At 40.2% G+C, this 12,951-nt stretch overlaps 8 non-coding genes across 8 annotated transcripts; all 8 read right to left on the bottom strand.

Moving 5' to 3' along the window:
• Nucleotides 1–527: 527 nt before the first annotated feature.
• TRNAK-CUU (transfer RNA lysine (anticodon CUU)) lies at nucleotides 528–600 on the bottom strand. The gene has a single exon. It is a non-coding gene; the product is annotated as a tRNA-Lys (tRNA).
• A 3,236-nt stretch (nucleotides 601–3,836) lies between these two features.
• TRNAK-CUU (transfer RNA lysine (anticodon CUU)) lies at nucleotides 3,837–3,909 on the bottom strand. Its single transcript has one exon. It is a non-coding gene; the product is annotated as a tRNA-Lys (tRNA).
• Nucleotides 3,910–6,970: 3,061 nt separating this feature from the next.
• Nucleotides 6,971–7,043, bottom strand: TRNAK-CUU (transfer RNA lysine (anticodon CUU)). The gene has a single exon. It is a non-coding gene; the product is annotated as a tRNA-Lys (tRNA).
• A 701-nt stretch (nucleotides 7,044–7,744) lies between these two features.
• Nucleotides 7,745–7,817, bottom strand: TRNAK-CUU (transfer RNA lysine (anticodon CUU)). Its single transcript has one exon. It is a non-coding gene; the product is annotated as a tRNA-Lys (tRNA).
• Nucleotides 7,818–8,599: 782 nt separating this feature from the next.
• Nucleotides 8,600–8,672, bottom strand: TRNAK-CUU (transfer RNA lysine (anticodon CUU)). The gene has a single exon. It is a non-coding gene; the product is annotated as a tRNA-Lys (tRNA).
• A 1,029-nt stretch (nucleotides 8,673–9,701) lies between these two features.
• Nucleotides 9,702–9,774, bottom strand: TRNAK-CUU (transfer RNA lysine (anticodon CUU)). The gene has a single exon. It is a non-coding gene; the product is annotated as a tRNA-Lys (tRNA).
• A 957-nt stretch (nucleotides 9,775–10,731) lies between these two features.
• On the bottom strand, nucleotides 10,732–10,804 carry TRNAK-CUU (transfer RNA lysine (anticodon CUU)). The gene has a single exon. It is a non-coding gene; the product is annotated as a tRNA-Lys (tRNA).
• Nucleotides 10,805–11,907: 1,103 nt separating this feature from the next.
• Nucleotides 11,908–11,980, bottom strand: TRNAK-CUU (transfer RNA lysine (anticodon CUU)). Its single transcript has one exon. It is a non-coding gene; the product is annotated as a tRNA-Lys (tRNA).
• Between the last annotated feature and the right edge of the window lie 971 nt (nucleotides 11,981–12,951).

The following is a 12,951-nucleotide window of genomic DNA, read 5'->3' on the forward strand; positions in this document are numbered from 1 at the left end:
TGGTGGAGTTTGGAAAGAAAATACACATCAGCCAGAGGCAGAAATAGTCTAAGAAAGTATCAAACACAATTACCAGTCAATATCAGAACGCATTGAAGAATATCAGGAAATAGCCGATTAAACCTGTGTGGAAAAAAGTCTTATTTGTGATTTCTCCACTTTATTTTATAGTAAGATGATACATACTTTTTCTTTTACAGTGAATACATTAAGGTGTGGTATTGCCCCATTACACATCATCCAGACATGCATTCATATATTGCATGTTAACAATCAAAATATTGCAAATATTGTAAAGAGACTTTCAATTTCTATTTTTTTGGTCAAAAAGCACTAACATTTTAGTTGTTTTCGCCCAACGTGGGGCTCGAACCCACAACCCTGAGATTAAGAGTCTCATGCGCTACCGACTGAGCAAGCCGGGCTCCTTTGGATGCCCATAGTTTTCTTCCCTATCCCTGCACTGCCGTTTTCCACAGATAGGATGTATTTGTTTCGTCAAAAAGCACTACAATTTTAGTTGTTTTCGCCCAACGTGGGGCTCGAACCCACGACCCTGAGATTAAGAGTCTCATGCTCTACCGACTGAGCTAGCCGGGCTCCTTTGGGTGCCTATAGTTTTCTTCCCTATCCCTGCACTGCCGTTTTCCACAGATAGGATGTATTTTTTTGGTCAAAAAGCACTACAATTTTAGTTGTTTTCGCCCAACGTGGCGCTCGAACCCACGACCCTGAGATTAAGAGTCTCATGCTCTACCGACTGAGCTAGCCGGGCTCCTTTGGATGCCTATAGTTTTCTTCCCTATCCCTGCACTGCCGTTTTCCACAGATAGGATGCTGTGTAATCATAGGCTCTGGTGGAGTTTGGAAAGAAAATACACATCAGCCAGAGGCAGAAATAGTCTAAGAAAGTATCAAACACAATTACCAGTCAATATCAGAACGCATTGAAGAATATCAGGAAATAGCCGATTAAACCTGTGTGGAAAAAAGTCTTATTTGTGTTTTCTCCACTTTATTTTATAGTAAGATGATACATACTTTTTCTTTTACAGTGAATACATTAAGGTGTGGTATTGCCCCATTACACATCATCCAGACATGCATTCATATATTGCATGTTAACAATGAAAATATTGCAAAGAGACTTTCAATTTCTATTTTTTTGGTCAAAAAGCACTACAATTTTAGTTGTTTTCGCCCAACGTGGTGCTCGAGCCCACGACCCTGAGATTAAGAGTCTCATGCTCTACCGACTGAGCTAGCCGGGCACCTTTGGATGACTATAGTTTTCTTCCCTATCCCTGCACTGCCGCTTTCCACAGATAGGATGCTGTGTAATCATAGGCTCTGGTGGAGTTTGGAAAGAAAATACACATCAGCCAGAGGCAGAAATAGTCTAAGAAAGTATCAAACACAATTACCAGTCAATATCAGAACGCATTGAAGAATATCAGGAAATAGCCGATTAAACCTGTGTGGAAAAAAGTCTTATTTGTGATTTCTCCACTTTATTTTATAGTAAGATGATACATACTTTTTCTTTTACAGTGAATACATTAAGGTGTGGTATTGCCCCATTACACATCATCCAGACATGCATTCATATATTGCATGTTAACAATCAAAATATTGCAAATATTGTAAAGAGACTTTCAATTTCTATTTTTTTGGTCAAAAAGCACTAACATTTTAGTTGTTTTCGCCCAACGTGGGGCTCGAACCCACAACCCTGAGATTAAGAGTCTCATGCGCTACCGACTGAGCAAGCCGGGCTCCTTTGGATGCCCATAGTTTTCTTCCCTATCCCTGCACTGCCGTTTTCCACAGATAGGATGTATTTTTTTGGTCAAAAAGCACTACAATTTTAGTTGTTTTCGCCCAACGTGGGGCTCGAACCCACGACCCTGAGATTAAGAGTCTCATGCTCTACTGACTGAGCTAGCCGGGCTCCTTTGGATGCCTCTAGTTTTCTTCCCTATCCCTGCACTGCCGTTTTCCACAGATAGGATGCTGTGTAATCATAGGCTCTGGTGGAGTTTGGAAAGAAAATACACATCAGCCAGAGGCAGAAATAGTCTAAGAAAGTATCAAACACAATTACCAGTCAATATCGGAACGCATTGAAGAATATCAGGAAATAGCCGATTAAACCTGTGTGGAAAAAAGTCTTATTTGTGTTTTCTCCACTTTATTTTATAGTAAGATGATACATACTTTTTCTTTTACAGTGAATACATTAAGGTGTGGTATTGCCCCATTACACATCATCCAGACATGCATTCATATATTGCATGTTAACAATCAAAATATTGCAAATATTGTAAAGAGACTTTCAATTTCTATTTTTTTGGTCAAAAAGCACTAAGATTTTAGTTGTTTTCGCCCAATGTGGGGCTCGAACCCATGACCCTGAGATTAAGAGTCTCATGCGCTACCGACTGAGCAAGCCGGGCTCCTTTGGATGCCCATAGTTTTCTTCCCTATCCCTGCACTGCCGTTTTCCACAGATAGGATGTATTTGTTTCGTCAAAAAGCACTACAATTTTAGTTGTTTTCGCCCAACATGGGGCTCGAACCCACGACCCTGAGATTAAGAGTCTCATGCTCTACCGACTGAGCTAGCCGGGCTCCTTTGGGTGCCTATAGTTTTCTTCCCTATCCCTGCACTGCCGTTTTCCACAGATAGGATGTATTTTTTTGGTCAAAAAGCACTACAATTTTAGTTGTTTTCGCCCAACGTGGCGCTCGAACCCACGACCCTGAGATTAAGAGTCTCATGCTCTACCGACTGAGCTAGCCGGGCTCCTTTGGATGCCTATAGTTTTCTTCCCTATCCCTGCACTGCCGTTTTCCACAGATAGGATGCTGTGTAATCATAGGCTCTGGTGGAGTTTGGAAAGAAAATACACATCAGCCAGAGGCAGAAATAGTCTAAGAAAGTATCAAACACAATTACCAGTCAATATCAGAACGCATTGAAGAATATCAGGAAATAGCCGATTAAACCTGTGTGGAAAAAAGTCTTATTTGTGTTTTCTCCACTTTATTTTATAGTAAGATGATACATACTTTTTCTTTTACAGTGAATACATTAAGGTGTGGTATTGCCCCATTACACATCATCCAGACATGCATTCATATATTGCATGTTAACAATCAAAATATTGCAAATATTGTAAAGAGACTTTCAATTTCTATTTTTTTGGTCAAAAAGCACTAAAATTTTAGTTGTTTTCGCCCAACATTTTCTTCCCTATCCCTGCACTGCCGCTTTCCACAGATAGGATGTATTTGTTTGGTCAAAAAGCACTACAATTTTAGTTGTTTTCGCCAAACGTGGGGCTCGAACCCACGACCCTGAGATTAAGAGTCTCATGCTCTACCGACTGAGCTAGCCGGGCTCCTTTGGATGCCTATAGTTTTCTTCCCTATCCCTGCACTGCCGTTTTCCACAGATAGGATGCTGTGTAATCATAGGCTCTGGTGGAGTTTGGAAAGAAAATACACATCAGCCAGAGGCAGAAATAGTCTAAGAAAGTATCAAACACAATTTCCAGTCAATATCAGAACGCATTGAAGAATATCAGGAAATAGCCGATTAAACCTGTGTGGAAACAAGTCTTATTTGTGTTTTCTCCACTTTATTTTATAGTAAGATGATACATACTTTTTCTTTTACAGTGAATACATTAAGGTGTGGTATTGCCCCATTACACATCATCCAGACATGCATTCATATATTGCATGTTAACAATGAAAATATTGCAAATATTGTAAAGAGACTTTCAATTTCTATTTTTTTGGTCAAAAAGCACTAAAATTTTAGTTGTTTTCGCCCAACGTGGGGCTCGAACCCACGACCCTGAGATTAAGAGTCTCATGCTCTACCGACTGAGCTAGCCGGGCTCCTTTGGATGCCTATAGTTTTCTTCCCTATCCCTGCACTGCCGTTTTCCACAGATAGGATGCTGTGTAATCATAGGCTCTGGTGGAGTTTGGAAAGAAAATACACATCAGCCAGAGGCAGAAATAGTCTAAGAAAGTATCAAACACAATTACCAGTCAATATCAGAACGCATTGAAGAATATCAGGAAATAGCCGATTAAACCTGTGTGGAAAAAAGTCTTATTTGTGTTTTCTCCACTTTATTTTATAGTAAGATGATACATACTTTTTCTTTTACAGTGAATACATTAAGGTGTGGTATTGCCCCATTACACATCATCCAGACATGCATTCATATATTGCATGTTAACAATGAAAATATTGCAAAGAGACTTTCAATTTCTATTTTTTTGGTCAAAAAGCACTACAATTTTAGTTGTTTTCGCCCAACGTGGTGCTCGAGCCCACGACCCTGAGATTAAGAGTCTCATGCTCTACCGACTGAGCTAGCCGGGCACCTTTGGATGACTATAGTTTTCTTCCCTATCCCTGCACTGCCGCTTTCCACAGATAGGATGCTGTGTAATCATAGGCTCTGGTGGAGTTTGGAAAGAAAATACACATCAGCCAGAGGCAGAAATAGTCTAAGAAAGTATCAAACACAATTACCAGTCAATATCAGAACGCATTGAAGAATATCAGGAAATAGCCGATTAAACCTGTGTGGAAAAAAGTCTTATTTGTGATTTCTCCACTTTATTTTATAGTAAGATGATACATACTTTTTCTTTTACAGTGAATACATTAAGGTGTGGTATTGCCCCATTACACATCATCCAGACATGCATTCATATATTGCATGTTAACAATCAAAATATTGCAAATATTGTAAAGAGACTTTCAATTTCTATTTTTTTGGTCAAAAAGCACTAACATTTTAGTTGTTTTCGCCCAACGTGGGGCTCGAACCCACAACCCTGAGATTAAGAGTCTCATGCGCTACCGACTGAGCAAGCCGGGCTCCTTTGGATGCCCATAGTTTTCTTCCCTATCCCTGCACTGCCGTTTTCCACAGATAGGATGTATTTTTTTGGTCAAAAAGCACTACAATTTTAGTTGTTTTCGCCCAACGTGGGGCTCGAACCCACGACCCTGAGATTAAGAGTCTCATGCTCTACTGACTGAGCTAGCCGGGCTCCTTTGGATGCCTCTAGTTTTCTTCCCTATCCCTGCACTGCCGTTTTCCACAGATAGGATGCTGTGTAATCATAGGCTCTGGTGGAGTTTGGAAAGAAAATACACATCAGCCAGAGGCAGAAATAGTCTAAGAAAGTATCAAACACAATTACCAGTCAATATCGGAACGCATTGAAGAATATCAGGAAATAGCCGATTAAACCTGTGTGGAAAAAAGTCTTATTTGTGTTTTCTCCACTTTATTTTATAGTAAGATGATACATACTTTTTCTTTTACAGTGAATACATTAAGGTGTGGTATTGCCCCATTACACATCATCCAGACATGCATTCATATATTGCATGTTAACAATCAAAATATTGCAAATATTGTAAAGAGACTTTCAATTTCTATTTTTTTGGTCAAAAAGCACTAAGATTTTAGTTGTTTTCGCCCAATGTGGGGCTCGAACCCATGACCCTGAGATTAAGAGTCTCATGCGCTACCGACTGAGCAAGCCGGGCTCCTTTGGATGCCCATAGTTTTCTTCCCTATCCCTGCACTGCCGTTTTCCACAGATAGGATGTATTTGTTTCGTCAAAAAGCACTACAATTTTAGTTGTTTTCGCCCAACATGGGGCTCGAACCCACGACCCTGAGATTAAGAGTCTCATGCTCTACCGACTGAGCTAGCCGGGCTCCTTTGGGTGCCTATAGTTTTCTTCCCTATCCCTGCACTGCCGTTTTCCACAGATAGGATGTATTTTTTTGGTCAAAAAGCACTACAATTTTAGTTGTTTTCGCCCAACGTGGCGCTCGAACCCACGACCCTGAGATTAAGAGTCTCATGCTCTACCGACTGAGCTAGCCGGGCTCCTTTGGATGCCTATAGTTTTCTTCCCTATCCCTGCACTGCCGTTTTCCACAGATAGGATGCTGTGTAATCATAGGCTCTGGTGGAGTTTGGAAAGAAAATACACATCAGCCAGAGGCAGAAATAGTCTAAGAAAGTATCAAACACAATTACCAGTCAATATCAGAACGCATTGAAGAATATCAGGAAATAGCCGATTAAACCTGTGTGGAAAAAAGTCTTATTTGTGTTTTCTCCACTTTATTTTATAGTAAGATGATACATACTTTTTCTTTTACAGTGAATACATTAAGGTGTGGTATTGCCCCATTACACATCATCCAGACATGCATTCATATATTGCATGTTAACAATCAAAATATTGCAAATATTGTAAAGAGACTTTCAATTTCTATTTTTTTGGTCAAAAAGCACTAAAATTTTAGTTGTTTTCGCCCAACATTTTCTTCCCTATCCCTGCACTGCCGCTTTCCACAGATAGGATGTATTTGTTTGGTCAAAAAGCACTACAATTTTAGTTGTTTTCGCCAAACGTGGGGCTCGAACCCACGACCCTGAGATTAAGAGTCTCATGCTCTACCGACTGAGCTAGCCGGGCTCCTTTGGATGCCTATAGTTTTCTTCCCTATCCCTGCACTGCCGTTTTCCACAGATAGGATGCTGTGTAATCATAGGCTCTGGTGGAGTTTGGAAAGAAAATACACATCAGCCAGAGGCAGAAATAGTCTAAGAAAGTATCAAACACAATTTCCAGTCAATATCAGAACGCATTGAAGAATATCAGGAAATAGCCGATTAAACCTGTGTGGAAACAAGTCTTATTTGTGTTTTCTCCACTTTATTTTATAGTAAGATGATACATACTTTTTCTTTTACAGTGAATACATTAAGGTGTGGTATTGCCCCATTACACATCATCCAGACATGCATTCATATATTGCATGTTAACAATGAAAATATTGCAAATATTGTAAAGAGACTTTCAATTTCTATTTTTTTGGTCAAAAAGCACTAAAATTTTAGTTGTTTTCGCCCAACGTGGGGCTCGAACCCACGACCCTGAGATTAAGAGTCTCATGCTCTACCGACTGAGCTAGCCGGGCTCCTTTCGATGCCTATAGTTTTCTTCCCTATCCCTGCACTGCCGTTTTCCACAGATAGGATGTATTTTTTTGGTCAAAAAGCACTACAATTTTAGTTGTTTTCGCCCAACGTGGGGCTCGAACCCACGACCCTGAGATTAAGAGTCTCATGCTCTACCGACCGAGCTAGCCAGGCTCCTTTGGATGCCTATAGTTTTCTTCCCTATCCCTGCACTGCCGTTTTCCACAGATAGGATGCTGTGTAATCATAGGCTCTGGTGGAGTTTGGAAAGAAAATACACATCAGCCAGAGGCAGAAATAGTCTAAGAAAGTATCAAACACAATTACCAGTCAATATCAGAACGCATTGAAGAATATCAGGAAATAGCCGATTAAACCTGTGTGGGAAAAAAGTCTTATTTGTGTTTTCTCCACTTTATTTTATAGTAAGATGATACATACTTTTTCTTTTACAGTGAATACATTAAGGTGTGGTATTGCCCCATTACACATCATCCAGACATGCATTCATATATTGCATGTTAACAATCAAAATATTGCAAATATTGTAAAGAGACTTTCAATTTCTATTTTTTTGGTCAAAAAGCACTAAAATTTTAGTTGTTTTCGCTCAACGTTTTCTTCCCTATCCCTGCACTGCCGCTTTCCACAGATAGGATGTATTTGTTTGGTCAAAAAGCACTACAATTTTAGTTGTTTTCGCCCAACGTGGGGCTCGAACCCACGACCCTGAGATTAAGAGTCTCATGCTCTACCGACTGAGCTAGCCGGGCTCCTTTGGATGCCTAAAGTTTTCTTCCCTATCCCTGCACTGCCGTTTTCCACAGATAGGATGTATTTTTTTGGTCAAAAAGCACTACAATTTTAGTTGTTTTCGCCCAACGTGGGGCTCCAACCCACGACCCTGATATTAAGAGTCTCATGCTCTACCGACTGAGCTAGCCGGGCTCCTTTGGATGCCTATAGTTTTCTTCCCTATCCCTGCACTGCCGTTTTCCACAGATAGGATGCTGTGTAATCATAGGCTCTGGTGGAGTTTGGAAAGAAAATACACATCAGCCAGAGGCAGAAATAGTCTAAGAAAGTATCAAACACAATTACCAGTCAATATCAGAACGCATTGAAGAATATCAGGAAATAGCCGATTAAACCTGTGTGGAAAAAAGTCTTATTTGTGTTTTCTCCACTTTATTTTATAGTAAGATGATACATACTTTTTCTTTTACAGTGAATACATTAAGGTGTGGTATTGCCCCATTACACATCATCCAGACATGCATTCATATATTGCATGTTAACAATCAAAATATTGCAAATATTGTAAAGAGACTTTCAACTTCTATTTTTTTGGTCAAAAAGCACTAAAATTTTAGTTGTTTTCGCCCAACGTGGGGCTCGAACCCACGACCCTGAGATTAAGAGTCTCATGCGCTACCGACTGAGCAAGCCGGGCTCCTTTGGATGCCCATAGTTTTCTTCCCTATCCCTGCACTGCCGTTTTCCACAGATAGGATGTATTTTTTTGGTCAAAAAGCACTACAATTTTAGTTGTTTTCGCCCAACGTGGGGCTCGAACCCACGACCCTGAGATTAAGAGTCTCATGCTCTACCGACTGAGCTAGCCGGGCTCCTTTGGATGCCTATAGTTTTCTTCCCTATCCCTGCACTGCCGTTTTCCACAGATAGGATGCTGTGTAATCATAGGCTCTGGTGGAGTTTGGAAAGAAAATACACATCAGCCAGAGGCAGAAATAGTCTAAGAAAGTATCAAACACAATTACCAGTCAATATCAGAACGCATTGAAGAATATCAGGAAATAGCCGATTAAACCTGTGTGGAAAAAAGTCTTATTTGTGACTTCTCCACTTTATTTTATAGTAAGATGATACATACTTTTTCTTTTACAGTGAATACATTAAGGTGTGGTATTGCCCCATTACACATCATCCAGACATGCATTCATATATTGCATGTTAACAATCAAAATATTGCAAATATTATAAAGAGACTTTCAATTTCTATTTTTTTGGTCAAAAAGCACTAAAATTTTAGTTGTTTTCGCCCAACGTTTTGTTCCCTATCCCTGCACTGCCGCTTTCCACAGATAGGATGTATTTGTTTGGTCAAAAAGCACTACAATTTTAGTTGTTTTCGCCAAACGTGGGGCTCGAACCCACGACCCTGAGATTAAGAGTCTCATGCTCTACCGACTGAGCTAGCCGGGCTCCTTTGGTTGCCTATAGTTTCTTCCCTATCCCTGCACTGCCGTTTTCCACAGATAGGATGCTGTGTAATCATAGGCTCTGGTGGAGTTTGGAAAGAAAATACACATCAGCCAGAGGCAGAAATAGTCTAAGAAAGTATCAAACACAATTTCCAGTCAATATCAGAACGCATTGAAGAATATCAGGAAATAGCCGATTAAACCTGTGTGGAAACAAGTCTTATTTGTGTTTTCTCCACTTTATTTTATAGTAAGATGATACATACTTTTTCTTTTACAGTGAATACATTAAGGTGTGGTATTGCCCCATTACACATCATCCAGACATGCATTCATATATTGCATGTTAACAATGAAAATATTGCAAATATTGTAAAGAGACTTTCAATTTCTATTTTTTTGGTCAAAAAGCACTAAAATTTTAGTTGTTTTCGCCCAACGTGGGGCTCGAACCCACGACCCTGAGATTAAGAGTCTCATGCTCTACCGACTGAGCTAGCCGGGCTCCTTTCGATGCCAATAGTTTTCTTCCCTATCCCTGCACTGCCGTTTTCCACAGATAGGATGTATTTTTTTGGTCAAAAAGCACTACAATTTTAGTTGTTTTCGCCCAACGTGGGGCTCGAACCCACGACCCTGAGATTAAGAGTCTCATGCTCTACCGACTGAGCTAGCCAGGCTCCTTTGGATGCCTATAGTTTTCTTCCCTATCCCTGCACTGCCGTTTTCCACAGATAGGATGTATTTTTTTGGTCAAAAAGCACTACAATTTTAGTTGTTTTCGCCCAACGTGGGGCTCCAACCCACGACCCTGATATTAAGAGTCTCATGCTCTACCGACTGAGCTAGCCGGGCTCCCTTGGATGCCTATAGTTTTCTTCCCTATCCCTGCACTGCCGTTTTCCACAGATAGGATGCTGTGTAATCATAGGCTCTGGTGGAGTTTGGAAAGAAAATACACATCAGCCAGAGGCAGAAATAGTCTAAGAAAGTATCAAACACAATTACCAGTCAATATCAGAACGCATTGAAGAATATCAGGAAATAGCCGATTAAACCTGTGTGGAAAAAAGTCTTATTTGTGTTTTCTCCACTTTATTTTATAGTAAGATGATACATACTTTTTCTTTTACAGTGAATACATTAAGGTGTGGTATTGCCCCATTACACATCATCCAGACATGCATTCATATATTGCATGTTAACAATCAAAATATTGCAAATATTGTAAAGAGACTTTCAATTTCTATTTTTTTGGTCAAAAAGCACTAAAATTTTAGTTGTTTTCGCCCAACGTGGGGCTCGAACCCACGACCCTGAGATTAAGAGTCTCATGCGCTACCGACTGAGCAAGCCGGGCTCCTTTGGATGCCCATAGTTTTCTTCCCTATCCCTGCACTGCCGTTTTCCACAGATAGGATGTATTTTTTTGGTCAAAAAGCACTACAATTTTAGTTGTTTTCGCCCAACGTGGGGCTCGAACCCACGACCCTGAGATTAAGAGTCTCATGCTCTACCGACTGAGCTAGCCGGGCTCCTTTGGATGCCTATAGTTTTCTTCCCTATCCCTGCACTGCCGTTTTCCACAGATGGGATGCTGTGTAATCATAGGCTCTGGTGGAGTTTGGAAAGAAAATACACATCAGCCAGAGGCAGAAACAGTCTAAGAAAGTATCAAACACAATTACCAGTCAATATCAGAACGCATTGAAGAATATCAGGAAATAGCCGATTAAACCTGTGTGGAAAAAAGTCTTATTTGTGATTTCTCCACTTTATTTTATAGTAAGATGATACATACTTTTTCTTTTACAGTGAATACATTAAGGTGTGGTATTGCCCCATTACACATCATCCAGACATGCATTCATATATTGCATGTTAACAATGAAAATATTGCAAAGAGACTTTCAATTTCTATTTTTTTGGTCAAAAAGCACTACAATTTTAGTTGTTTTCGCCCAACGTGGTGCTCGAGCCCACGACCCTGAGATTAAGAGTCTCATGCTCTACCGACTGAGCTAGCCGGGCACCTTTGGATGCCTATAGTTTTCTTCCCTATCCCTGCACTGCCGCTTTCCACAGATAGGATGCTGTGTAATCATAGGCTCTGGTGGAGTTTGGAAAGAAAATACACATCAGCCAGAGGCAGAAATAGTCTAAGAAAGTATCAAACACAATTACCAGTCAATATCAGAACGCATTGAAGAATATCAGGAAATAGCCGATTAAACCTGTGTGGAAAAAAGTCTTATTTGTGATTTCTCCACTTTATTTTATAGTAAGATGATACATACTTTTTCTTTTACAGTGAATACATTAAGGTGTGGTATTGCCCCATTACACATCATCCAGACATGCATTCATATATTGCATGTTAACAATCAAAATATTGCAAATATTGTAAAGAGACTTTCAATTTCTATTTTTTTGGTCAAAAAGCACTAACATTTTAGTTGTTTTCGCCCAACGTGGGGCTCGAACCCACAACCCTGAGATTAAGAGTCTCATGCGCTACCGACTGAGCAAGCCGGGCTCCTTTGGATGCCCATAGTTTTCTTCCCTATCCCTGCACTGCCGTTTTCCACAGATAGGATGTATTTGTTTCGTCAAAAAGCACTACAATTTTAGTTGTTTTCGCCCAACGTGGGGCTCGAACCCACGACCCTGAGATTAAGAGTCTCATGCTCTACCGACTGAGCTAGCCGGGCTCCTTTGGGTGCCTATAGTTTTCTTCCCTATCCCTGCACTGCCGTTTTCCACAGATAGGATGTATTTTTTTGGTCAAAAAGCACTACAATTTTAGTTGTTTTCGCCCAACGTGGCGCTCGAACCCACGACCCTGAGATTAAGAGTCTCATGCTCTACCGACTGAGCTAGCCGGGCTCCTTTGGATGCCTATAGTTTTCTTCCCTATCCCTGCACTGCCGTTTTCCACAGATAGGATGCTGTGTAATCATAGGCTCTGGTGGAGTTTGGAAAGAAAATACACATCAGCCAGAGGCAGAAATAGTCTAAGAAAGTATCAAACACAATTACCAGTCAATATCAGAACGCATTGAAGAATATCAGGAAATAGCCGATTAAACCTGTGTGGAAAAAAGTCTTATTTGTGTTTTCTCCACTTTATTTTATAGTAAGATGATACATACTTTTTCTTTTACAGTGAATACATTAAGGTGTGGTATTGCCCCATTACACATCATCCAGACATGCATTCATATATTGCATGTTAACAATGAAAATATTGCAAAGAGACTTTCAATTTCTATTTTTTTGGTCAAAAAGCACTACAATTTTAGTTGTTTTCGCCCAACGTGGTGCTCGAGCCCACGACCCTGAGATTAAGAGTCTCATGCTCTACCGACTGAGCTAGCCGGGCACCTTTGGATGACTATAGTTTTCTTCCCTATCCCTGCACTGCCGCTTTCCACAGATAGGATGCTGTGTAATCATAGGCTCTGGTGGAGTTTGGAAAGAAAATACACATCAGCCAGAGGCAGAAATAGTCTAAGAAAGTATCAAACACAATTACCAGTCAATATCAGAACGCATTGAAGAATATCAGGAAATAGCCGATTAAACCTGTGTGGAAAAAAGTCTTATTTGTGATTTCTCCACTTTATTTTATAGTAAGATGATACATACTTTTTCTTTTACAGTGAATACATTAAGGTGTGGT

This window comes from Ambystoma mexicanum, chromosome 4q (genome assembly GCF_040938575.1).
Source record: "Ambystoma mexicanum isolate Mex_15411 chromosome 4q, UKY_AmexF1_1, whole genome shotgun sequence".
Lineage (NCBI taxonomy): Eukaryota > Metazoa > Chordata > Amphibia > Caudata > Ambystomatidae > Ambystoma > Ambystoma mexicanum.